The following is a 13559-nucleotide window of genomic DNA, read 5'->3' as shown; positions in this document are numbered from 1 at the left end:
AATACATGATGTATTATTAACATGTCAAACATAATATAGTATTCACATTTTCTACTACAAACACATACCTGACCAGAATAAGAAGAAAAAGTATTAGCTAACACTGTGTTTACAGTGTGTCCATTGTTATATTGACCTTATGACAAAGCTATTCAAACATGCCAGAGGTCATGTGGCAACTAAAGCCAGCAGCTGATATTTCTTACATTATGAAATCTGTCAGCTCAAAGCAGCCTTAGCCCACAGCTGCAGTCGCCAGTGTGTGTGTGTGTGTGTGTGTGCACGCGTGTGGGGGAGGTGTGGCAGTGAGAGAGAAAGCACGGTACAGACTCCAAGGTTGGGTAGTTTATGCTATTTGCTCTTCTTTCTGCAGGTAAATGCTAACATGTGGGGAGAAAGGTTTTTGGTGCTGAAGACGTTAAGGCCTGGTGAGTTAATGAATCAAACATAACCATATTGGTCAACATTGTAGATATCAAGCCAGATAAAATAAAACGATTCTCAGGAGTGAACATGGGGCGTTGTAAATTCAGAGTGGGGTTTACAAATTCGACTTGAATAGTTCATTACAGCAATATAAGCCTTAGACACTTCTGTGGATTTAGATCAAGGACTGTTAGCAGGTCAAAGACCTATTTTGAGCAAGTGGTGAACCATGATTTCTTTGCACATTAGCTACTTTGTAATCATTTCATATGTAGCCAACAGGGAATCACATGGACTCATGGCGGGCTAAATTTGTCTTCTGAGTAATATTAGGTGTGGCATTATGATTAAGACTTATTCATGTGCAGAAGATTTCATAGATCCTTGCGAGCCCCAAGGAGTGCTATTTTTATTTAGCAATTTAAAATACTTCATATGCAATGCATCACATTATAGTGAGATGTACAAAACATAATAGTTAAGGTGTTGCTGGTCAGTGGTCATTGGTCATTCAAGACACCTCTCTTTTCAAAATGTTATATTGTTCAAGTCAACAATATAGTATAGCAACAATATGCCGACAAAGGCTTATGTCATAGCTGTCACGTGTTTGCATGCAATCTAGAAGAAGAATTGAGTCATGTGATTTGAATTGTTTTTGTTTTCTAGGTGGCCGCCCACAGTAGGTGAATGCAGTCCGGATGCGTGGTGGAGCCCAGGTTTTTCTAGGGCTTGTAGGGCTTTGTTTGGTGAGTACATGGCTAATGGAGGGAGGTTATTTAAGATTAAATTGAAGTCTTAACAAAAATGGACCTTCCAGGCTGCACCAGTTCCTGTGACACTTTGTTTTCCTTGTTTTGGTTTGTATGATGATTTTAACTAGCATGGTTTTAGAGTAAACGTCAAATAAATGATATTTACTATATGTAAAACAAAGCAATTGAATGGAAATTAGAAACTGGAATGTGTTTGAAATGGAAAATGATGCCTTAAAATAAATGTAAGAAACACTCCCTTCGTTGTCTGACTCTGCTTCACTCTGCCTGCTCAACCCAGACCTAGAACCTGTCACCTTACACCTTGTGGTACAGTGCTTTCGAAAAGTATTCAGACCCCTTGACTTGTTCCACATTTTGTACGTTACAGCCTTATTCTATAATGGATTAAATAAATAAATACAAATCCTCAGCAATCTGTACATAATACATTATAATGACAAAGTGAAAACAGTTGTTTTTGACAATTTAGTAAATGTATTCAAATTAATAAACAGAAATACCTTATTTACATAAGTATTCAGACCCTTTGCCATGAGACTCGAAATTGAGCTCAGGTGCATACTGTTTCCATTTATCATCCTTGAGATGTTTCTACAATTTAATTGGAGTCCACCTGTGGTAAATTCAATTGATTGGACTTGATATGGAAAGCACACACCTGTCTATATAAGGTCCTACAGTTGAAAGTGCATGTCAGAGCAAAGACAAAGCCATGAGGTCGAAGGAATTGTCCGTAGAGCTCCGAGACAGGATTGTGTCGAGACACAGACGTGGAGAGGAGTACCAAAACATTTTTGCAGCATTGAAGGTCCCCAAGAACACAGTGGCCTCCATCATTCTTAAATGGAAGAAGTTTGGAACCACCAAGGCTCTTCCTAGAGCTGGCTGCCTGGCCAAACTGAGCAATCGGGGGAAAGGGCCTTGGTCAGGGAGGTGGCCAAGAACCCAATGGTTACCCAATGGTTTCTCCCACAGAGTTCATCTGTGGGAGAAACTTCTAGAAGGACAATCAACTCTGCAGCACTCCACCAATCAGGCCTTTATGGTAGAGTGACCAGACGGAAGTCACTCCTCAGTAAAAGGCACATGACAGCCTACTTGGAGTTTGCAAAAAGGCACCTAAAGACTCTCAGACCATGAGAAACAAGACTCTCTGGTCTGATGAAACCGAGACTGAACTCTTTGGCCTGAATCCCAAGCGCCACGTCTGGAGGAAACCTGGCACCATCCCTACAGTGAAGCATGGTGGTGACAGCATCATGCTGTGGGGATGTTTTTCAGCAGCAGGGACTGGGAGACTAGTCAGGATCGTGGGAAAGATGAACCGAGCAAAGTACAGAGAGATCCTTGATGAAAACCTGCTCCAGAGTGCTCAGGACCTCAGACTGGGGTGGAGGTTCACCTTCCAACAGGACAACGACCTTAAGCGCACAGCCAAGACACACAGCCAACGCATGAGTGGCTTCGGGACAAGTCTCTGAATGTCCTTGAGTGGCCCAGCTAGAGCCCAGATCGAACATCTCTGTGTCGTGTCTTTGGCTATGGCGGATTACGTGATATGACATGCTATTCTATAAAAATAATTTATCTGTAATTAATATCACCTGATTGAGCTAATCATGTAAATGTAATTAACGAGTCGGGCACCACAAAATAATATTTATAGAGCTGTTATCTTCCGAATAAACTCTTAAAGACCTAGTAATATTTTACATCAATAGCAGTCAATATCAATCGTCACCTTAATTCAGTCTCATCTGAAAGTTGTAAATTATTTTATCTGCACGAACCCTGGCTAACAAGATGAATCAGCAATACAAAATTGGGTTTAATTATTTATTTACTAAATACCTAACTAATCACACAGAATTACACACACACAATTAATCATAACTTGATTACAAATTACGTCATAAAGGAAAATGTCCCTGGTGGGCGGAATAGATATGACAGCTTGTTACACAAAAGAAAAGGGGCTGGGTTTGAGTGAAAGAGCGGGAAGACTGAGAAACAAAGGGAAGAAGCTGTGCTATCGTAAATACAGTATCTTATGCATTCTAAATTACCGCCCATTTGGAAAAGGAAAATGCAATAAATATTTACTCTGAGCTGCGCTTCGGTAGGTTGGTGGTAGATGGAAGGCCGTGTTGCCCAACCGAGTCGTTTGAAGAATGTCTCTGGTGGTCAAATGGATACGTTGTAGTAACGTCGTTATGTGGTAGACGGGATACTCTGTCTGTTCCTTCCTAACCTGCGTTTGCAGCTGCGGTTGCTAACTCAACGGCTAGAAGGTATCACTTCTGTAGTGAATGAGAGTTCAAAGTTCATACCATTCGCAACCAAAGCTCACGCTGATGTTGGCTTCGTTCTGTAGTTATTATCTGAACCATTCTGACATAGGACCGTCTTCCTACATCCCCGGAACAGATAGTTCTATTGTCGTCAAGGGCTTATATAGGAAGGGAGAGGAGGGCGTGTTTGAAAAGCTTTATAGCCCATGTCCCTTCACAGAGCGGGCCACTGATTGAGCAGCCCTATCTTATGAAAACCCACATCTCACATTTTAGAAGCTAAAATCACATTTCATCCCATCACAAATAATTTCATATTCAAACATTTAAATTGAACAACAATTCCATGTGAATCCGATAACTCTGATGTGTAGACTTTCCACTGTAGAGTTTATGTCATCTTATCATTGATGAGAATGTCTCAGATGACAACCGAACTGACATCATATTCATTAAGTACCACCGCATATGTTCAATTGTTCGGATTACCAGAATATAGTTCATTTCCCCCCACATTCTGATGTTCCCAGAATCTCTATGTTAACCAAGGGTATTGCAAATGTAACCTCAGTAGGGTAGAGAGAGGAAAAAGGGGGGAAGAGGTATTTATGACTGTCATAAACCTACCTCCCAGGCCAACATCATGGCACTGGAGAGACCTGAAAATAGCTGTGCCGCGATGCTCCCCATCCAACCTGACAGAGTTTGAGAGGATCTGCAGAGAAGAATGGGAGAAACTCCCCAACTACAGGTGTGCCAAGCTTGTAGCATCATACCCAAGAAGACTCGAGGCTGTAATCACTGCCAGAGGTGCTTCAACAAAGTACTGAGTAATGGGTCTGAATACTTATGTACATGTGATATTTCAGTTTATTTGTAATAAAATGTTTTTTTATTCTGAAAAGCTATTTTTGCTTTGTCATCATGGGGTAGTGTGTCGACTGATGAGGAGGAAAAATATTTTAATCAATTTTAGAATAAGGCTGTAACGTAACAAAATGTGGAAAAGGCCAAGGGGTCTGAATACTTTCTGAAAGCAGACTTTAAGAGATCAATGTTGACATTTCACAAGAAGATCATATTATATGACTGCCTAGAAGTGTGTCTCATCTGTGGCACATCTCCCATTCAGCTGCTTCCTTGCCCTGCAAAATAATATAAAATATCACATCTATTTACTACATTTTGGCTTGCTTCTAACATGTGATTTGTCTATAATGATTTCAATTAAAGGTATACATACAGTATTCATATCAATGGGATTAGTCTGTTAGAAAAAAATATGAATACAAATGTATCAAAGAATATAAATTACATTCTAGTTCTATTGAGTGAATCAGTTATAGCAATATGTTTTGACGCCCCAGAGAAGTGTCTTCTTGTAATGAATACTCAGGGAGAAAAATGTGTGGATTCACACGCAGAGCGCGGCAGGTGTTTATTTCGCCTTCACAGAAGGCAGGAATCGTGGTCACAGGCAGGCAATGGTCATACACAGGTAGGCAAACAGGCAGGTGAGTCAAAACTAGGACTGAAGGCTATAACTGGTTCTCAACAAAGGAGCTAGGAAAAGGCTTAGTAGAGTCAAAACGAACAATACCTCACAAAGGCACAAACAGAATGAACTGAACTAAATAAGGAGCTGAGGAGACCAGGTGAGTAACTAACACAGGTGAAATCAATGAACAAAAATGAAAAACAGGGCTACGTTCAAGAACACAAAGAAACAGGGCTACGTTCGAGAACACAACGAAACAGAACACAAGGTTGACTAAGAAAATAAATACAGAACCGTAACACTTCTCCTTTCCAGTATTACGGCTCTTTACCCTCGGCTTGAGACAAAGCTATGTCGGCATGCTCCCAAGCTTCCTGCAGCTCATGTGGCACCTTCTTGTTCCTGGACAGGAGAGTGTTGGCCTGCTCCTCCTGGGATATGCCACTCTCAAGCTCATGCACCTGGAATATTGATACAATATTATCTCAATCTATTTCCCCATGTTTAACCAGGCCTGAACTTTTCCACACACTTAGATACAGCTTAACTCCAGTCCAAGTAAAAGACAACAATTGATGGGAATTTAAGCTAAGATGTATAATAATGTTGCACTTTAGCTTTTTCCAAAATAGGATCATGTGTAGAAAAAAGTATTGTGCACTCATCCCACATAGCATAAAGTCGCAATAATAAAAGTTTCACTTTATGTTCTTATTAGGAGAAGTCGAGCATCTTGCTCGTTCATGCTCCCCCACGATTGGGATTGCCTAATACATTGAGCCTCACTGTAACGTAAGTGTGAGGTACCTTTCTCCATCCAGCTGTAGAACACCCTAGGCTCAAACTCAGTGATGGCTGCACATTTAGGGTTGGGAAGTATGTGAATTGTTGTTTCTCCTGGTAATTTTGTTTTTTGAACAGTAACTATATCTTCCAGGAGCTGTTTTAAGCGGTTTGACATGCTAAGTAAAACACCAATGCTAAAACAACAGTTCTTTCACTGAAATATAGTTGTAATAAAATGTCATATTTTTGTAATAGAATGACAGCCATTGTCAGCCATTTATTTTTAAACTTTAATAGCTCTGTTCCAACTTGACAGTGAACGTAAACAGCTGATCTTCCCTGCAATGTGAAGTACATATTTGTTGGTCCAAAGGATCGAGAGCTAGAGAGCAGGTGGGGTGAGAGAAAGAGAGAGAGGGGGGAGCGAGAGAGGGGGAGAGAGATGATATACTATGCTGTGAAAAAGTATTTGCCCCCTTCCTGATTTGTTATTTTTTTGCACATTTGTCACACTTAAATGTTTCAGATCATCAAAAAAAAATTATATTACACAAAGATAACCCAAGTGAACACAAAATGCAGTTTTTAAGTGATAATTTTATTTATTAAGGGAAAAAAGCTCTCCGAACCTTCATGGCCCTATGTGACAAAGTAAATGCCCCCCCTTGTTAAATCATGAATTTACTGTGGTTAATCACATTTTTTGGAAAGCTGAGTATAATTTCATTAGCCACACCCAGGCCCGATTACTGCCAGACCTGTTGAATCAAGAAATCGCTTAAACAGAACCTGTCTGACAAAGTGAAGTAGGCCAAAAGATCTCAAAAAGCAAGATATTGCTTATTGTTAATACGGTCCGCTCTTCTGTTCCAGGAGCCTGGGTGCCAGTCTGTTTTAACCAATATGTTGTATTGTTTTACAGGACAATGATGAGTGCATTGTTGACTGCAGAAAAGGACAAGCTAGCTTCACAGTACGTGTGGCAATAGTGAGTTTGGAAACCTCTATCATCTTTCACTGGTCTTAGCATGCAAGTATTATCATATTCAAGTCTCGCTCCACTAGAATCACAGGGTTTCATGTGATATGTTTGGATCATAGTCAATAAAAGTGTAACACTTCTTATAGACTATTCATGTATACAAATAGATGAGCTATTTAAAGGCGAGGCGGTGTGACACATCTTGATCGGTTTTTGAAAGGAATATCGTGCTGTTTGCCTGAGTAATCACTGGTCGCAAAGAATCCCAAGTTGACTTGTGTTTTAACATGCTTAAACATGTGTTTAAAAATGTTTACGTTTATCTCAACATAATCATGTTCACAACAGCTGATCTAATCCATCTTTGAGGATTCCACAGAGAACGATCTATTATCTTAGCTACGTGTGAAGACAAGGAGTGCCATCTGTGTCGCATGTCAAGTGTCAGGATCTCCTATCTATCTACCGTATAAACCCTGTGTGTCATTTAATCCCTATGTGTGGGAGTAGAGCCTTAGATCTGTCATGTGGTCTCCAGAGTAGCCTATACAGTAAATAGCCTGTTTGGATCCAATGCTGGGGGACAGAGGATTCTAAAAGAGGAAAGGGGGAGACAAGTTGGAATCCAAAAACAGATTGTTTAAAACAATGAGCCACATCAAAGGAACTACGGAGACAAATCAAGTCCGTTTTTCCTGTGTTTTATATCCTTTTTGTACATTAGCTGATTAAACTAACACTAAAAGTGTGGATGTGTGATCATCGTCGTAATTCCACGATAGTCGCTGGCTGGAAATACAATCTATACAGGACTTTATTTTCAGCAGGTTCTACCTGGACTTTTTGTTTTATAACCGGTGATTATCTGATAACCAGCTGATACTGTGTGTAAAATCACGGAGAAACAACCATAATGACCAGAACATTTCAGAACCAGGAACAATCGCACCATTTGAGATTCATATTCAGATTGTTTAATAGTCACATGTACAGGATTGCAGGGTTGCAGGCGTGATTGCAGGGTACAGTGAAAATCTTAGGCTTCGAGCTCCAACATGCAGTAAAATAAAACAATGAAAATGGTAATAAAAACAATATAAATATAGCACTATATACATAATAGCAACTGTGGCAGTGAGGAATGAGTAAATGCCGATTGGGGTGGAGGCAATGTAAAGACTGTTGGGGGGGTGGGGGGGATGAACATAAGGGGAGAAGCAGCATGATCATTGAGTGAAACAAAAACAAGAAAGTAATACTAGACATATTAACAACTTCTACAGTGATGAATGTCATTGTGGTGTGGGGGTGGAATACACATAGAGGGAGTAGAAGGGGGAGGGCAGCAGGAGAAAGAATGTCCATAGGGGGAGTAGAAGGAGGGAGCAGCAGGAGAAAGAATGTCCATAGGGGGAGTAGAAGGAGGGAGCAGCAGGAGGAAGAATGTCCATAGGGGGAGTAGAAGGAGGGAGCAGCAGGAGGAAGAATGTCCATAGGGGGAGTAGAAGGAGGGAGCAGAAGGGGGAGCAGCAGGAGAAAGAATGTCCATAGGGGGAGTAGAAGGAGGGAGCAGCAGGAGGAAGAATGTCCATAGGGGGAGTAGAAGGAGGGAGCAGCAGGAGGAAGAATGTCCATAGGGGGAGTAGAAGGAGGGAGCAGAAGGGGGAGCAGCAGGAGAAATAATGTCCATAGGGGGAGTAGAAGGAGGAAGCAGCAGGAGAAAGAATGTCCATAGGGGGAGTAGAAGGAGGGAGCAGCAGGAGAAAGAATGTCCATAGGGGGAGTAGAAGGAGGGAGCAGCAGGAGAAAGAATGTCCATAGGGGGAGTAGAAGGAGGGAGCAGCAGGAGAAAGAATGTCCATGGGGGGAGAAGAAGGAGGGAGCAGCAGGAGAAAGAATGTCCATCGGGGGAGTAGAAGGAGGGAGCAGAAGGTCTGGTCTGGGGTTCAAAAAAAATATAATTTGTTCTTGAAGAAATCAAATGAACTACTTGATGAAAGACATGACCTGCTGGTGTGGAAATCAATATATTTTTCTTGAACGAGTTCCCATTTTTAGGCATTTCTGAATGGCTGTAGGGTTCCAGCGCAGCAGACTAGAGACTGAAGCTCAAGGAGTCAGGTAGATCTGGAGCACCATGCAGTGGTTGATTTGTGGACTTACAATACAATACACGCTGCCAATTATTTAAACAAGTTTCCTGTGGACTCTGTCATACAAACCAATGCCAAACTCCTTTCAAGGGGCAATCTGCAGTTCAAACAATAACAAAGCGGCCACCCCACCACCTTTTTGTGTCAACAGTTAAGGCTGTGTTTACACAGGCAGTCCAATTCTGATCTTTTTTCAACCAGGTCAACACTTTTGGCCAATCAGTTCAACCCATTTGCCAATGATTAACCATGTTTTGACGCTATGCAGTGTTTGTTTACAATTACATTTTTAGACAGTTGACCTGAGGCATTAATAAGTTGAATTCTTCAAGAATCAATGAATCAATTCATTTAAAAGTAAAAAAATGTATGTAGCAAAGTGCAACATTAAAAAACAAGCAACTATGTACGGTAAATTGGCCATAAAAGGCCACAACCTCAACCATCCACTAACAGGGAAGCCATTCAAAATCAAGGGGATATCACCAGCTCTTCGAAATGTTTATGCGGACTGGTCTGTGGGCAAGACTCACCGTGCGCTAGAGACAGTCAAGGAATGGGATCGACTCCTTTTGCCATTTGATTTGGGGAACATCTCTTCATATGCCTGACCTAATCAACATCATATAGTTGCAAGGAAGCAGTTGCACAATAAAAGTACTGTCACAGTGGAGGAGACGAGACAGATATCTTGACCTGAAGGAGGTAGGAAGAGTTGGAGCATCCTGCACAGGTTGATTTGTTTGTAAGTATCTATAAATGAAGTCATCCCTGGACTCAGTCATGTGTACAGTTGAAGTCGGAAGTTTACATACACTTAGGTTGGAGTCATTAAAACTTGTTTTTCAACCACTCCACAAATGTCTTGTTAACAAACTATAGTTTTGGCAAGTCGGTTAGGACATCTACTTTGTGCATGACACAAGTAATTTTTCCAACAATTGTTTAAACACAGATTATTTCACTTATAATTCACTGTATCACAATTCCAGTGGGTCAGAAGTTTACATACACTAAGTTAACTGTGCCTTTAAACAGCTTGGAACATTCCAGAAAATGATGTCATGGCTTTAGAAGCTTCTGATAGGCTAATTGACATAATTTGAGTCAATTGGAGGTGTACCTGTGGATGCATTTCAAGGCCTACCTTCAAACTCAGTGCCTCTTTGCTTGACATCATGGGAAAATCAAAAGAAATCAGCCAAGACCTCAGAAAAAAAATGTAGACCTCCACAAGTCTGGTTCATCCTTGGGAGTAATTTCCAAATGCCTGAAGGTACCACGTTCATCTGTACAAACAATAGTACACAGGTATAAACACCATGGGACCACGAAGCCGTCATACCGCTCAGGAAGGAGACGCGTTCTGTCTCCTAGAGATGAACGTACTTTGGTCCAAAAAGTGCAAATCAATCCCAAAACAACAGCAAAGGACCTTGTGAAGATGCTGGAGGAAACAGGTACAAAAGTATCTATATCCACAGTAAAACGAGTCCTATATTGACATAACCTGAAAGGCCGCTCAGCAAGGAAGAAGCCACTGTTCCAAAACCGCCATAAAAAAGCCAGACTATGGTTTTCAACTGCACATGGGGACAAAGATCATATTTTTTGGAGAAATGTCCTCTGGTCTGATGAAACAAAAATAGAACTGTTTGGCCATAATGACCAACGTTATGTTTGGAGGAAAAAGGGGGAGGCTTGCAAGCCGAAGAACATCATCCCAACCGTGAAGCAGGGGGGTGGCAGCATCATGTTGTGGGGGTGCTTTGCTGCAGGAGGGACTGGTGAACTGCACAAAATAAGTGACATCATGAGGGAGGAAAATTATGTGGATATATTGAAGCAACATCTCAAGACATCAGTCAGGAAGTTAAAGCTTGGTCGCAAATGGGTCTTCCAAATGGACAATGACCCCAAGCATACTTCCAAAGTTGTGGCGAAATGGCTTAAGGACAACAAAGTCAAGGTATCGGAGTGGCCATCACAAAGCCCTGACCTCAATCCTATAGAAAATTTGTTGGAAGAACTGAAAAAGGGTGTGTGCGAGCAAAGAGGCCTACAAACCTGACTCAGTTACACCAGCTCTGTCAAAATTCACCCAACTTATTGTGGCAAGCTTGTGGAAGGCTACCCGAAACGTTTGACCCAAGTGAAACAATTTAAAGGCAATGGTACCAAATACTAATTGAGTGTATGTAAACTTCTGACCCACTGGGAATGAGATTAAATAAATCATTCCCTCCACTATTATTCTGACATTTCACATTCTTAAAGTAAAGTGGTGATCCTAACTGATCTAAGACAGGGAAAATTTACTAGGATTAAATGTCAGGAATTGTGAAATACATTTTAAACTCGTGTTTTTGGCTAAGGTGTATGAAAACCTCCGACTTCAACAGAATTGCGTTGCAGAGGCAGTTGCAGTGCGTTCTGTGGTGCATACATTGGATTTACTGAACGTATGCGTCAAACTGTATAAGAAGACAGCTTGACAGAAATGTTAGCAGAAGGTGAATGTTGAACTTTTCCACCACACATATCCAGATGATGGTGTGTGATATTTAGAGAAATGACGCTACCGGTGTGATCAAGGCGTAAGGATGCCTGTGTAGTTCTGTCTCTGTTTAGCCCAGAGCTTAATCTGGGCTAAACAGTCGGTATTGTGAAAAACTGAGTTTAAATGTATTTGGCTAAGGTGTATGTAAACTTTCGACTTCAACTGTATTTCAAACGTTCAAATTGCGCATTACAATAAGCAGGTATAATAAGCGAATTCAAAGCAATAACACATTAATTTAACAAAATGCTGTTGTTGTTACTTACCTGACACTGTGGTCTGCTACCCTGTTCACAGTTGCTGCTGCTTGGCAAACAAGGAAGCTCAAGTGGTTGAATTTGACAGTAGCACGTCAAGGTCCCTGAAAACACAATAAGCCTTCTAAACATGTAAAACATTTGGCAGTACACAGCCATATGGAATATGTCCTAAAAAAAAAATGAGTGTTTCAAAGGAGATATCAAGTATCACATTTTTACTTGAAGACAGGAGACCATTCTATCCTGTGGGTAACCACTTGAGAATTTCTTAACCCTCCTATCCACTGTTCAGATCAGATCACCTTTCCAATGGAAAAAAAAAGTATCCTCTGGCAGCCTTCTCTTGGTTTTAAATCGTGCCGTATTAGATCCCTTGGCGACGGCATGGCACATTCTTGGCAAAACTGTAGGAGGAAGGTCACCCTGTTGCTTTCTTAGACAACTGTCAATCTCTACAGTCCATCTTCGGATTGAGATCTCATTTTAGCTTAATGTTCTGAGCTGTGTGTTCTTAGCATAATAATGGTACTCCACGGTGTTTACTGCACGTGAAAAACATTTATTGTAATATATATTGTCAAGACATAGGATACATTTTCAACAGTACAATATTAGTGTCTGCTACAACCCACTGGGTACAGACGTCAATTCAGCATCTATTCCATGTTGGTTCAACGTAATTTCATTGAAATGACGTGGAAACAACGTTGATTCAACCAGTGTGTGCCAAGTGGAAAAACAACTGGCCCCGTCTCAAAGTAACACTCTTTGGTTGAAGATTTAACACCTACAAAAATAAAACAAACACGTAACGTGCAATGTGACTTTACTCGCAAAGGGAAAACCTTTAAATCTCGAGGGAGCAGAAACGCAACGAGATTAAACACTCAATGACTTAAGATGGGTTCGTATTGGGAGGTTGTCTCATCCTCCTTCATGTGATGAGCTGGTATGACCACAGCTGTTGGCCCTGTTGTGTGGAACAATAATCTCTTGGAACCCTCCACCTTACTTTACTTCAAGCTCATTGGCATTACCCATTTTATTTCTTTATAACAATTTAGGACTTGCAAGGCTACTGCAACCGTATACCAATGACATTTCAAGATGTCACGGCTAAATGAGGATATTCTGTTGTGCCAGTGAACGCTTAAAAAGAAAAGAGTAAGAACCATAAATTGACCTAACCTTGAGTCGAGTATGTTCTGTGCACTACTTGAAACAAAGCTTGAGTGTTAAAAATGCTTGACAAAAACCCTTTCACACCTCATTTGAGATTTTGTAGAGATGTCATCATAGATTGAGTCAATGTTTTTACTGCACACCACAAAACACATATTTACATATCTTGTAAAACATATAAAATAAGATTTGTATATATAGACTGTATATGCTACAATATTTAATGTCAACACCAATTAAATAAATCATTCAAAACAATGACAGCCACTGACGCCCATGGTTATATGTGAGATGAATCATGGGATATTTCGTGAAGCAGTCACACGTCAACTAGCAGTCTAGAGGTTGCTGCCAAACAAAGCCAAAATACATGACCAATGAGATCAAGTAGTAATCTCCTGAGAGCACTCGTCCCTCTATATAAGAAGCGACACCACTCCTATCAGGACAGACAGGGACCCAGCTAAGGTAAGTCATGCTCCAGCACAGATGCTACCTCAGTTTAGTCTTGCTTCGCTCATAGATAACAAGCACATTTAAATTAAACGTTCTGATTATTTGTTTGATTATAATCTTAATATCTTAATTATTAGAGTCCCTCTATATTGCATTATCTGATTTAATATTATACATTTTAAAATG

Source organism: Oncorhynchus mykiss, chromosome 17 (assembly GCF_013265735.2).
Source record: "Oncorhynchus mykiss isolate Arlee chromosome 17, USDA_OmykA_1.1, whole genome shotgun sequence".
NCBI classification, from domain to species: Eukaryota; Metazoa; Chordata; class Actinopteri; order Salmoniformes; family Salmonidae; genus Oncorhynchus; species Oncorhynchus mykiss.
Note: the sequence above shows the minus strand (reverse complement) of the source record.